A 15,153-nucleotide genomic window follows, 5' to 3' on the forward strand; every position below is an offset into this window, starting at 1 on the left:
ATATATATATATATATATATAAATAAAGAGAAAACACACGCACACACTGATAGCAAATGTGGCAATATGTTAATATTTGGAGACTCTAAGTGAAGTATAAATGGGTTCATTGACTTATTCTTTCCATTTTTTTATAACTTTTCATTTTTTCAAAATAAAATAGTTGGAGAAATAGAAAAGTGAGGAAGTAAAATTTAATAGAATTAATTATTGATAATCCATGCTGATTCCTCATGAATACATCTTTCTTTTCATGTGCTTGAAAATCAATCTGTTTTAACTATTCTGAGATCCAACATTTTTTGCCTATATCCAAATTCATATTTCCTGTCCTTTAATTATTGGGTGCTAATATTTATCAGGCAACATGATGGGTACAGAGTGATAGACAAAAGACACAATTCCCACAATTCCTATCCTACTACCTTGTGACCTACCATTCATGATTTCTCCAAAGAGTATACTATGTATACTTCTCCAAGTAAACTCTGCCCTCTTCCACTGTAATAGTAATACTCCAATGACATGACTGGGGCATTTTCATCCACTTTGGGTATCCTTCCATTTCATTTCTACCTGTTGAAGTCTTATCCATTTTCAAAGTCCATATTAGATAAGAAATTTACTATAATTCTTCTTAAGATCTCATAGGAGGAAGTGATTTCTCTCTCCTAACTCAAAACTAGCAGTTTTTATATATTTACATCATAAATTGCTTTGTAGTTTACTTTTTAAAATGTCTCAAGTTATTATGACCCCTAGAGGGAAGGGACTCTGTTTTGTTAATCTCTTGTATTGCCAAACAGATTCTATCACTACCTAAGATATACATTCAGGCATACCTTAGAGATACTGTGAGTTTAGTTCCACACCACTGTAATAAAGTGAGTTTTGCAATAAAGTGAACCACACAAATTTTTTTTGTCTTCCAGTGCACATAAAAGTTATGTCTATACTATACTGTAGTCTATTAAGTATGCAATATGCAATAGCATAATGTCTAAAAATGTACATACCTTTATTAAAAGTATTTTTAGATAAGCCAGTATGTAGATTAAAGACAAAATATTGGAAAAGCAGCTATAACTACAATAAACAGTACAGGGATAAGCATGAATATTTAAAATATGACATCAAAACACAAAACGTGGGGGAGGGGAATAAAAATTGTAGCTCTTTTAGAAATGTGTTTGAACTTTCATGACTATCAGTTTAAATCATGTAGATATAATTATGGGTTAACATATTAATATATGAAACCCATGGTAATCACAAATAAAAAACTGACAATAGATACACAAAACTAAAAAGAAAGGAACACAAGGATACTGCTAAAGAAAATCATCAAACCATGAGGGAAGAAAAAAAAGAAATGAATAGAAAAGAACTGCAAACAACCAGAAAACAAGTAGTAAGTAAAATGGCATAAGTACCAACATATCAATAATTACTTTAAATGTTGATGGAATAAAAGCTTCTAAGGTAATAGCAAGGATTGTGTGCTTAGTTGCTCAGTCATGTCCAACTCTTTGCAACCCCTTGGACTGTAGCCAGCCAGGCTCCTCTGCCCATGGGATTTCCCAGGCAAGAATACTGGAGCCAGTTGCCATTTCCTTCTCCAGAGGATCTTCCTGACCCAGGGATCAAACCCACATCTCCTGCACTGGCAGGCAAATTCTTTACTGCTGAGCCACCAGGGAAGCCCCAATAATGAAGATATAACAAATATAAAGTACTTAAAATAATATATGGCACATAATAAAACTTTTATTATTAGAAATAATAAAAAATATTGAGATTTTCAGGACTGGAGATCCTGCAAAAGTGAGTAAGTAGTGATGCATCAAAGAAATACAGTCAAAACTGTCAATGCTACTCTGTTTTAATCCTAGCCTTTGATAACCTGAAGGAGCATGTAATATGTAGATCATACATACTTCACATGACTCCTATAAAAATTATAGGAAATATTTCATGCAGAGCGCTTTAGCTCAGTACCTGCCTTACTATAAACTCTGAATAAAAATTAGCTATTATTATTATTGTTATTAATAAAAAGGTGTTAATGAAAGAGAGCTCCATTTTTGAAGCTTTGGGGATTCCAATGCTAAAACCTTAAAGCAGTAATTTATTTTAGGCATGATGGTAACCTAGAATTGTTCTATAATTAACACCACTAAGTTATATAATTCCAGAATTGCTTATTCCTTCTTGAAATTGTTTTTAGTAGATAGCCTTCTGATTCACAAGTAAAATCTCTGTAATTATATTACTCCCTTTTTAGAACCTTTCAGAGTCCCCAAAATTGATATTCAATAATGCAAATTGACAAATCATCTTACGCATGTTGAAAAATACATTTACACTTAGCTAGTAGACTAACAAGAAATGGCAACCCACTCCAGTACTCTTGCCTGGAAAATCCCATGGATGGAAGAGCCTGGTAGGCTATAGTCCATGGGGTCGCAAAGAGTTGGACACCACTGAGCGACTTCACTTTCACTTCTCACTTTCATGCATTGGAGAAAGAAATGGCAACCCACTCCAGTATTCTTGCCTGGAGAATCCCAGGGACAGAAGAGCCTGGTGCACTGCTGTCTATGGGGTCGCACAGAGTGGGACACGATTGAAGTGACTTAGCAACAGAAGCAACAGCAGCAGCAGCAGCAGTAGATTAACATAGTTTTATTTTGATCTGATTGCACAAAAGAAAAAATAAGAAAGGTACCTCCTCTCTCTCTCTTTTTTTTAATTGAGAATCTTCTATGGTAAAAAATATTCCATTCAGTTCAGTTCAGTCACTCAGACATGTCTGACTCTTTGCAACCCCATGGACTGCAGCATGCCAGCTGTCCATCAGCATCTCCTGGAGCTTGCTCAAACTCATGTCCATTGAGTCAGTGATGCCATCCAACCATCTCTCATCCTCTGTGATCCCCTTCTCCACCCACCTTCAATCTTGCCCAGTATCAGGGTCTTTTCAAAAGAGTCAGTTCTTCACATCAGGTGGCCAAAGTATTGGAGCTTGAGCTTCAGCATCAGTCCTTCCAATGAACAGTCAGGACTAATTTCCTTTAGGATTGACTGGTTTGATCTCCTTACAGTCCAAGGGACTCTCAAGAGTCTTCTCCAACACCAAGGTTCAAAAGCATCAATTCTTCGGTGCTCAGCTTTCTTCACAGTCCAACTCTCACATCCATACATGACTACTGGAAAAACCATAGCTTTGACTAAACAGACCTTGTTGACAAGTAATGTCTCTGCTTTTTAATATGCCATCTAGGTTTGTCATCTCTTTCAGAATTTTCCACAGTTTATTGTGATCCACACAGTGAAAGATTTGGCATAGTTGATAAAGCAGGAATAGATGTTTTTCATAAACTCTCTTGTCTTTTGATGATCTGGCAGATGTTGGCAATTTGATCTCTTGTTCCTGAAAGAGATGGAAATGCCAGACCACCTGACCTGCCTCATGAGAAACCTGTATGCAGGTCAGGAAGCAACAGTCAGAACTGGACATGGACCAACAAACTGGTTCCAAATAGGAAAAGGAGTACGTCAAGGCTGTATATTGTCACCCTACTTATTTAACTTATATGCAGAGTACATCATGAGAAACACTGGGCTCGGGGAAGCAGAAGCTTGAATCAAGATTGCCAGGAGAAATATCAATAAACTCAGATATGCAGATGACACCACCCTTATGGCAGAAAGTGAAGAAGAACTAAAGAGCCTCTTGATGAAAGTGAAAGAAGAGAGTGAAAAAGTTGGCTTAAAGCTCAACATTTAGAAAGCTAAGATCATGGCATCCAGTCCCATCACTTCATGGGAAATAGATGGGGAAACAGTGGAAACAGTGGCTGACTTTATTTTTTGGGGGGGCTCCAAAATCACTGCAGATGGTGATTGCAGCCATGAAATTAAAAGATACTTACTCCTTGGAAGAAAAGTTATGACCAAGCTAGATAGCATATTCAAAAGCAGAGACATTACTTTGCCAACAAAGGTCCATCTAGTTAAAAGCTATGGTTTTTCCAGTGGTCATGTATGGATGTGAGAGTTGGACTGTGAAGAAAGCTGAGCACTGAAGAATTGATGCTTTTGAACGGTGGTGTTGGAGAAGACCCTTGAGAGTCCCTTGGACTGCATGGAGATCCAACCAGTCCATACTAAAGGAGATCAGAACTGGGTGTTCATTTGTAGAACTGATTTTGAAGGTGCAAGTCCAATACTGTGGCCACCTGATGAGAAGAGCTGACTGATTTAAAAAGACCCTGATGCTGGGAAAGATTGAGGGCAGGAGGAGAAGAGGACGACAAAGGATGAGATGGTTGGATGGCATCACTGACTCAATGGACATGGTTTTGGGTGGACTCTGGCAGTTATTGATGGACAGGGAGGCTTGGCGTGCTGCGGTTCATGGGGTCACAAAGAGTCGGACACGACTGTGTGACTGAACTGAACTGAACTGAGGTTTGTCATAGCTTTTCTTCCAAAGAGCAAGCATCTTTATTTTAATGGCTGCAGTCACCATCTGCAGTGATTTTGAAGCTGTTCCAAAATGTTCCATGATAAAGATGTTCCATTACCTCTACTAATAATAGTTGTGAAAATAATAAATTATTTGCATTATTACTCTGGGAGCGATTTTTCATTAAAAAAAAAAAACCTTTTTAAAGAACTATAAAACTAAGAAATGTTCAATGCAGAAACTTGGCAAATCCAGAAGTAGAAAAAAATTGCCTGTAATCCCACTCTTCTCAGATGTTTTTGTCTGTTTTTTTTTAAAAATATAAATTTATTTATTTTAATTGGAGGCTAATTACATTACAATATTGTATTGGTTTTGCCATACATCAACATGAATCTGCCACGGGTGTACATGTGTTCCCCATCCTGAACCCCCCTCCCACCTCCCTCCCCATACCATTCCCTTGGGTCATCCCAGTGCACCAGCCCCGAGTATACTGTATCATGATTCAAATGTGGACTGGCAATTCCTTTCACGTATGATATTATATATGTTTCAATGCCGTTCTCCCAAATCATTCCACACTCGCCCTCTCCCACAGAGTCCAAAATACTGTTCTCTACATCTGTCTCTTTTGCTGTCTCGCATACATGGTTATCATTACCATCTTTCTAAATTCCGTATATATGCATTAGTATACTGTATTGGTATTTTTCTTTCTGGCTTACTTCACTCTGTATAGTATGCTCCAGTTTCATCCACCTCAGTAGAACTGATTCAAATGTATTCTTTTTAATGGCTGAGTAATACTCCATTGTGTATATGTACTACAACTTTCTTATCCATTCATCTGCTGATGGACATCTAGGTTGCTTCCATGTCCTGTCTATTGTAAACAGTGCTGCAATGAACACTGGGGTACATGTGTCTCTTTCAATTCTGGTTTCCTCAGTGTGTATGCCCAGCAGTGGAATTGCTGGGTCATATGGCAGTTCTATTTCCAGTTTTTTAAGGAATCTCCACACTGTTCTCCATAGTGGCTGTACTAGTTTGCATTCCTACCAACAGTGTAAGAGGGTTCCCTTTGCTCCACACCCTGTCCAGCATTTATTGCTTGTAGACTTTGCGATAACAGCCATTCTGAACAGGGTGAAATGGTACCTCACTGTGGTTTTGATTTGCATTTCTCTGAGAATGAGTGATGTTGAGCATCTTTTCATGTGTTTGTTAGCCATCTGGATGTCTTCTTTGGAGAAATGTCTGTTTAGTTCTTTGGCCCATTTTTTGATTGGGTTGTTTATATTTTTGGAATTGAGCTACAGGAGTTGCTTGTATATTTTTGAGATTAATTCTTTGTCAGTTGCTTCATTTGCTATTATTTTCTCCCATTCTGAAGGCAGTCTTTTCACCTTGCTTAGAGTTTCCTTTGTTGTGCAGAAGCTTTTAATTTTAATTAGGTCCCATTTGTTTATTTTTGCTTTTATTTCCAATATTCTGGGAAATGGGTCATAGAGGATCCTGCTGTGATTTATGTCGGAGAGTGTTTTGCCTATGTTTTCTTCTAGGATTTTTATAGTTTCTGGTCTTACGTTTAAATCTTTAATCCATTTTGAGTTTATTTTTGTGTATGGTGTTAAAAAGTGTTCTAGTTTCATTCTTTTACAAGTGGTTGACCAGTTTTCCCAGCACCACTTGTTAAAGAGATTGTCTTTTCTCACTTGTATATTCTTGCCTCCTTTGTCAAAGATAAGGTGTCTATAGGTGTGTGCATTTATCTCTGGGCTTTCTCTTTTGTTCTATTGATCTATATTTCTGTCTTTGTTCCAGTACCAAACTGTCTTGATGACTGTGGCTTTGTAGTAGAGCCTGAAGTCAGGCAGGTTGATTCCTCCAGTTCCATTCTTCTTTCTCAAGATTGCTTTGGCTATTCGAAGTTTTTTGGATGTCCATACAAATTGTGAAATTATTTGTTCTAGCTCTGTGAAAAATACTGTTGGTAGCTTGATAGGGATTGCGTTGAATCTATGGATTGCTTTGGGTCATGTACTCATTTTCACCATATTGATTCTTCCTATCCATGAACTCAGTATTTTTCTCCATCTATTAGTGTCCTCTTTGATTTCTTTCACCAGTGTTTTATAGTTTTCTATATATAGGTCTTTAGTTTCTTTTTGTAGATATATTCCTAAGTATTTTATTCTTTTCGTTGCAATGGTGAATGGAATTGTTTCCTTAATTTCTCTTTCAATTTTCTCATTATTAGTGTATGGGAATGTGAGGAATTTCTGTGTGTTGATTTAATATCCTGCAACTTTACTATATTCATTGATTAGCTCTAGTAATTTTCTGATGGAGTCTTTAGGGTTTTCTATGTAGAAGATCATGTCATCTGCAAAGAGTGAGAGTTTTACTTCCTCTTTTCCAATTTGGATTCCCTTTATTTCTTCTTCTCTGATTGCTGTGGCCAAAACTTCCAAAACTATGTTGAATAGTAGTGGTGAAAGTGGGCACCCTTGTCTTGTTCCTGACTTTAGGGAAAATGCTTTCAAATTTTCACCATTGACGATAATGTTTGCTGTAGGTTTGTCATATATAGCTTTTATTATGTTCCTTCTATTCCTGCTTTTGGAGAGTTTTTTTTTTTTTATTATGAATGGATGTTGAATTTTGTCAAATGCTTTCTCTGCATCTATTGAGATATCATATGGCTTTTATTTTCAATTTGTTAATGAGGTGTATTACACTGATTGATTTGCGGGTATTGAAGGATCGTTGCATCCCTGGGATAAAGCCCACTTGGTTATGTTGTATGATCTTTTTAATGTGTTGTTGGATTCTGATTGCTAGAATTTTGTTAAGGATTTTTGCATCTATGTTCATCAGTGATATTGGCCTGTAGTTTTCTTTTTTTGTGGCATCTTTGTCAGGTTTTGGTATTAGGGTGATGGTGGCCTCATAGAATGAGTTTGGAAGTTTACCTTGCTCTGCAATTTTCTGAAAGAGTTTGAGTAGGATATATGTTAGCTCTTCTCTAAATTTTTGGTAGAATTCAGCTGTGAAGCCATCTGGACCTGGGCTTTTGTTTGCTCAAGATTTCTGATTACAGTTTCAATTTCCGTGCTTGTGATGGGTCTGTTAAGATTTTCTATTTCTTCCTGGTTCCATTTTGGAAAGTTGTACTTTTCTAAGAATTTGTCCATTTCTTCCAAGTTGTCCATTTTATTGGCATATAATTGCTGATAGTAGTCTCTTATGATCCTTTGTATTTCTGTGTTGTCTGTTGTGATCTCTCTATTTTCATTCCTAATTTTATTAATTTGATTTTTCTCCCTTTGTTTCTTGATGAGTCTAGCTACTGCTTTGTCAATTTTATTTATCCTCCCAAAGAACCAGCTTTTTGCTTTGTTGATTTTTGCTATGGTCTCTTTTGTTTCTTTTGCATTTATTTCTGCCCTAATTTTTATGATTTCTTTCCTTCTACTAACCCTGGGGTTCTTCATTTCTTCTTTTTCTAGTTGCTTTAGGTGTAGAGTTAGGTTATTTATTTGACTTTTTTCTTGTTGCTTGAGGCAAGCCTGTATTGCTATGAACCTTCCCCTTAGCATTGCTTTTACAGTGTCCCACAGGTTTTGGGTTGTTGTGTTTTCATTTTCATTCATTTCTATGCATATATTGATTTCTTTTTTGATTTCTTCTGTGATTTGTTGGTTATTCAGCAGTGTGTTATTCAGCTTCCATGTGTTGGAATTTTTAATAGTTTTTTCTCCTGTAATTGAGATCTAATCTTACTGCATTGTGGTCAGAAAAGATGCTTGGAATTATTTCAGTTTTTCTGAATTTACTAAGGCTAGATTTATGGCCCAGGATGTGATCTATGCTGGAGAAGGTTCTGTGCGTGCTTGAGAAAAAGTAGAAATTCATTGTTTTGGGGTGAAATGTCCTATCGATATCAATTAGGTCTAACTGGTCTATGGTATCATTTAAAGTTTGTGTTTCCTTGTTAATTTTCTGTTTAGTAGATCTATCCATAGGTGTGAGTGGGGTAGTAAAGTCTTCCACTATTATTGTTATTGTCAATTTCCCCTTTCATACTTGTTAGCATTTGCCTTACATATTGTGGTGCTCCTATGTTGGGTGCATATATATTTATAATTTTATATGTTCTTCTTGGATTGATCCTTTGATCATTATGTAGTGGCCTTCTTTGTCTCTTTTCACAGCCATTGTTTTAAAGTCTATTTTATCTGATATGAGTATTGCTACTCCTGATTTTTTTTTGGTTTCTATTTGCATGGAATATCTTTTTCCAGCCCTTCACTTTCAGTCAGTATGTGTCCCTTGTTTTGAGGTGGGTACTTGTAGACAACATATATAGGGATCTTGTTTTTGTATCCATTCAGCCAGTCTTTGTCTTTTGGTTGGGGCATTCAACCCATTTATGTTTAAGGTAATTATTGATGAGTATGACCCCGTTGCCATTTACTGTATTGTTATGGGTTCGAGTTTATACACCCTTTTTGTGTTTCCTGTCTAGAGAAGATCCTTTAGCATTTGTTGGAGATCTGGTTTGGTGGAGCTGAATTCTCTCAGCTTTTGCTTATCTATAAAGCTTTTGATTTCTCCTTCATATTTGAATGAGATCCTTGCTGGGTACAGTAATTTGGGCTGTAGCTTATTTTCTTTCATCACTTTAAGTATGTCCTGCCATTCTCTTCTGGCCTGAAGAGTTTCTATTGAAAGATCAGCTGTTATCCTTATGGGAATCCCCTTGTGTGTTATTTGTTGTTTTTCCCTTGCTTCTTTTGATATTTGTTCTTTGTGTTTGATCTTTGTTAGTTTGATTAATATGTGTCTTGTGGTTTTTCCATAGTTCACCAGGCACTCTATCTATCAGATCTAGGCCCTTAAATCTATTTCTCACTTCCACTGTATAATCATAAGGCATTTGATTTAGGTCATACCTAAATGGTCTAGTGGTTTTCCCTACTTTCTTCAACTTAAGTCTGAATTTGGCAATAAGGTGTTCATGATCTGAGCCAGTCAGCTCCCAGTCTTGTTTTTGCTGACTGTATAGAGCTTCTCCATCTTTGGCTGCAAAGAATATAATCAATCTGATTTCGGTGTTGACCATCTGGTGATGTCCATGTGTAGTCTTCTCTTGTGTTGTTGGAAGAGGGTGTTTGCTATGACCAGTGCATTTTCTTGGCAAAACTCTATTAGTCTTTGCCCTGCTTCATTCCATATTCCAAGGCCAAATTTGCCTGTTACTCCAGGTGTTTCTTGACTTCCTACTTTTGCATTCCAGTCCCCTCTAATGAAAAGGACATCTTTTTTGGGTGTTAGTTCTACAAGGTCTTGTAGGTCTTCATAGAACCGTTCAACTTCAGCTTCTTCAGCATTACTGGGTGGGGCATAGACTTGGATTACTGTGATATTGAATGGTTTGCCTTGGAAACAAACAGAGTTCATTCTGTCGTTTTTGAGATTGCATCCAAGTACTGGATTTCAGACTCTTTTGCTGACCATGATGGCTACTCCATTTCTTCTGAGGGATTCCTGCCCACAGTAGTAGATATAATGGTCATCTGAGTTAAATTCACCCATTCCAGTCCATTTTAGTTTGCTGATTCCTAGAATGTCGAGGTTCACTCTTGCCATCTCTTGTTTGACCACTTCCAATTTGCCTTGATTCATAGACCTGACATTCCAGGTTCCTATGCAATATTGCTCTTTACAGCATCGGACTTTGTTTCTATCACCAGTCACATCCACAGCTGGGTATTGTTTTTGCTTTGGCTCCATTCCTTCTTTCTTTCTGGAGTTATTTCTCCACTGATCTCCAGTAGCATATTGGACACCTACTGACCTGGGGAGTTCCTCATTCAGTATCCTATCATTTTGCCTTTTCATACTGTTCATGGGGTTCCAAGGGAAGAATACTGAAGTGGTTTGCGATTCCCTTCTCCAGTGGACCACATTCTGTCAGACCTCTCCACCATGACCTGCCTGTCTTGGGTCGCCCCACGGGCATGGCTTGGTTTCATTGAGTTTGACAAGGCTGTGGTCCTAGTGTGATTAGATTGACTAGTTTTCTGTGAGTATGGTTTCAGTGTTTCCTTGTACAGGAGACAGGGATCAAGACCATCCCCATGGAAAAGAAATGCAAAAAAGCAAAATGGCTATCTGGGCAGGCCTTACAAATAGCTGTGAAAAGAAGAGAAGCGAAAAGCAAAGGAGAAAAGGAAAGATATAAGCATCTGAATGCAGAGTTCCAAAGAATAGCAAGAAGAGATAAGAAAGCCTTCCTCAGCAATCAATGCAAAGAAATAGAGGAAAAGGACAGAATGGGAAAGACTAGAGATCTCTTCAAGGAAATTAGAGATACCAAGGGAACATTTCATGCAAAGATGGGCTCAATAAAGGACAGAAATGGTATGGACCTAACAGAAGCAGAAGATATTAAGAAGAGGTGGCAAGAATACAGAGAAGAACTGTACAAAAAAAGATCTTCATGACCCTGATATTCACGACCCTGATATTCATGAGTGTGATCACTCATCTAGAGCCAGGCATCCTGGAATGTGAAGTCAAGTGGGCCTTAGTAAGCATCACTACGAACAAAGCTAGTGGAGGTGATGGAATTCCAGTGGAGCTATTTCAAATCCTGAAAGATGATGCTGTGAAAGTGCTGCACTCAATATGCCAGCAAATTTGGAAAACTCAGCAGTGGCCACAGGACTGGAAAAGGTCAGTTTTCATTCCAGTCCCAAAGTAAGGCAATGCCAAAGAATGCTCAAACTACCAAACAATTGCACTCATCTCACACTCTAGTAAAATAATGCTCAATATTCTCCAAGCCAGGCTTCAGTAATACGTGAACCATGAACTTCCTGATGTTCCAGCTGGTTTTGGAAAAGGCAGAGGAACCAGAGATGAAATGGCCAACATCCATTGGATCATGGAAAAAGCAAGAGAGTTCCAGAAAAACATCTATTTCTGCTTTATTGACTATGCCAAAGCCTTTGACTGTGTGGATCACAATAAACCGTGGAAAATTCTGAAAGAGATGGGAATACCAGACCACCTGACCTGCGCAGGCCAGGAAGCAACAGTTAGAAGTGGCCATGGAACAACAGACTGGTTCCAAATAGGAAAAGGAGTCCATCAAGGCTGTATATTGTCACCCTGCTTATTTAACTTATATGCAGAGTACGTCATGATATATGCTGGACTGGAAGTAACAGAAGCTGGAATCCAGAGTGCCGGGAGAAATATCAATAACCTCAGATATGCAGATGACATCACCCTTATGGCAGAAAGTGAAGAGGAACTAAAAAGCCTCGTGATCAAAGTGAAAAAAGAGAGTGAAAAGTTGGCTTAAAGCTCAACATTCAGAAAACGAAGATCATGACATGTGGTCCCATTACTTCATGGGAAATAGATGGGGAAACATGGAAACAGTGTCAGGCTTTATTTTTTGGGGTTCCAAAGTCACTGCAGATGGTGACTGCAGCCATGAAATTAAAAGACACTTACTCCTTGGAAGAAAAGTTATGACCAACCTAGATAGCATATTCAAAAGCAGAGACATTACTTTGCTGACTAAGGTCCGTCTAGTCAAGTCTATGGTTTTTCTTGTGGTCATGTGTGGATGTGAGTATTGGACTGTGAAGAAGGCTGAGTGCCGAAGAATTGATGCTTTTGAATGGTGGTGTTGGAGAAGACTCTCGAGAATCCCTTGGACTGCAAGGACATCCAACCAGTCCATTCTGAAGGAGATCAGCCCTGGGATTTCTTTGGAAGGAATGATGCTAAAGCTGAAACTCCAGTAGTTTGGCCACCTCATGCGAAGAGTTGACTCATTGGAAAAGGCTCTGATGCTGGGAGGGATTGGGGGCAGGAGGAGAAGGGGATGACAGAGGATGAGATGGCTGGATGGCATCACTGACTCGATGGATGTGTGTCTGAGTGAACTCTGGAGTTGGTGATGGACAGGGAGGCCTGGCGTGCTGCAATTCATGGGGTCGCTAAGAGTTGGACACGACTGAGCGACTGAACTGAACTGTGGTGTTTCACTTTGGATTTATCCTGTTTGGGACTCCCTGGGTTTCTTGGAGTTAAGTTATTATTTCCTTCCCCATTTTAGGAATGTTTTCAACTATTATCTTCTCAAGTATTTTCTCATGGTCTTTCTTTTTGTCTTTTTCTTCTGGGACTCCTATGATTCAAATGTTGGGGCATTTAACATTGTCCCAGAGGTATCTGAGATTGTCCTCATTTCTTTTTGTTCATTTTTCTTTTTTCCACTCTGATTCATTTATTTCTACCATTTTATCTTCTACCTCACTAATCCTATCTTGCTCCTCCATTATTCTACTATTTGTTCCCTCCAGAGTGTTTTTGATCTCATTTATTGCATTATTCATTATATAGTGACTGTTTTTTCTCTCTTCTAGGTCCTTGTTAAACCTTTCTTGCATCTTCTCAATCCTTGTTTCCAGGCTATTTATCTGTGATTCCATTTTGTTTTCAAGATTTTGGACCATTTTCAGTATCATTATTCAGAATTCTTTATCAGGTAGATTCCCTATCTCTTCCTCTTTTGTTTGGTTTGGTGGGAATTTATCCTGTTACTTTACCTGCTGGGTATTCCTCTATCTCTTCATCTTGTTTATATTGCTGTGTTTGGGGTATCCTTTCTGTATTGTGGCAGTTTGTGGAGTTCTCTTTATTGTGGAGTTTCCTCACTGTGGGTGGGTTGGATGGGTGTCTTGTCAAGGTTTCCTGGTTAGGGAAGCTTGTGTCAGTGTTCTGGTGGGTGGAGCTGGATTTCTTCTCTCTGGAGTGCAATGAAGTGTCCAGTGATGAGTTTTGAGATGTCAGTGGGTTTGGAGTGACTTTGGGCTGCCTGTATATTGAAGCTCAGGGCTGTGTTCCTGTGTTGCTGGAGAATTTGTGTGGTATTCTTACTCTGGAGCTTGTTGGCCCTTGGGAGGTTCTTGGTTTCAGTGTAGGTATGGAGTTGTTTGATGACCTCCTGTTCATTAATGTTCCCTGGAGTCAGGAGTTCTCTGGTGTTTCAGGCTTTGGACTTAAGCTTCCTGCTTCTGGTTTTCAGTCTTATTTTTACAGTAGCTTCAAGACTTCTCCATCTATACAGTGCCATTGATAAAACATCTAGGTTAAAGGTGAAAAATTTCTCCACAGTGAGGTACACCCAGAGAGGTTCACAGAGTTACATGAAGAAGAGAAGAGGGAAGAGGGAGATAGAGGTGACCTAAATAAGATGAGGTGGACTCAAAAGAGGAGAGAGCAAGCTAGCCAGTAATCACTTCCTTATGTGTGCTCCACAGTCTGGACTGTTCAGATGTTCATGGAGTTATACAGAGAAGAGAAGAGGGAGGAAGGAGACAGAGGTGGCCAGTAGGATAAAGGGGTGAATCAAAAGGAGAGAGACAGATCCAGCCAGTAATCTGTTCCCTAAGTGTTCTCCACTGTCTGGAACACACAAAGAGATTCAGAGTTGGGTAGAGAAGAGAAGGGGGAGGGAGGAGACAGAGGTGACCTGGTGGAGAAAAAGGACAGTTTTAAGGGGGAGAGAGCAGTCAAGCCAGTAATCTCACTCCCAAGTAAAAATGGGTACTGAAGATTGGGTTCTTAAAGGTACAAAATTGATAACAAATACCAAAAAGCAAACATTAAAAATCTAGAGTAGAAGTTATATTTTCAAAAATAGAATATTAAAGAAAGAAAAAAAAAGTCACAAAAATTATTTTATATATATATATATATGCAGGTTATAAAAATGAAAATTAAAGGAGTAATAGAGGACTTAAAATTTTTTTAGACATTAAAAAAAATAAAGAATGATAGTAAAAAGTGTAAAAATATATCTAGGACTTTCTCTGGTGTTGTTGTGGACAATGTGGGGTCAGTTCATTTTCAGATAGTTTCTTAATCCAGCTTATATTTCTCAAGGACTATAGGCCCCTTCCTATGTTCAGTTCAGTTCAGTTTAGTTCATTCACTCTGTCATGTCCTACTCTTTATGACCCCATGAATTGCAGCACGCCAGGCCTCCCTGTCCATCACCAACTCCTGGAGTTCACTCAAACTCATGTTTGTCGAGTCAATGATGCCATCCAGCCATCTCATCCTCTGTCATCCCCTTCTCCTCCTGCCCCCAATCCCTCCCAGCATCAGGGTCTTTTCCAATGAGTCAACTCTTTGCATGAGGTGGCCAAAGTACTGGAGTTTCAGCTTTGGCATCATTCCTTCCAAAGAACACCCTGGACTGATCTCCTTTAGAATGGACTTCTTGGATCTCCTTGCAGTCCAAAGGACTCACAAGAGTCTTCTCCAACACCACAGTTCAAAAGCATCAATTCTTCAGTGCTCAGCTTTCTTCACAGTCCAACTCTCACATCCATACATGACTACTGGAAAAACCATAGCCTTGACTAGATGGACCTTTGTTGGCAAAGTAATGTCTCTGCTTTTGAATATGCTATCTAGGTTGGTCATAACTTTTCTTCCAAGGAGTAAGTATCTTTTAATTTCATGGCTGCAATCACCATCTGTAGTGATTTTGGAGCCCCCAAGTATAAAATCTGACACTGTTTCCACTGTTTCCCTATCTATTTCCCATGAAGTGATGGGACCAGATGCCATGATCTTCGTTT

The sequence above is a fragment of the Capricornis sumatraensis genome, chromosome X, assembly GCF_032405125.1.
Source record: "Capricornis sumatraensis isolate serow.1 chromosome X, serow.2, whole genome shotgun sequence".
In the NCBI taxonomy this organism is placed as follows: Eukaryota; Metazoa; Chordata; class Mammalia; order Artiodactyla; family Bovidae; genus Capricornis; species Capricornis sumatraensis.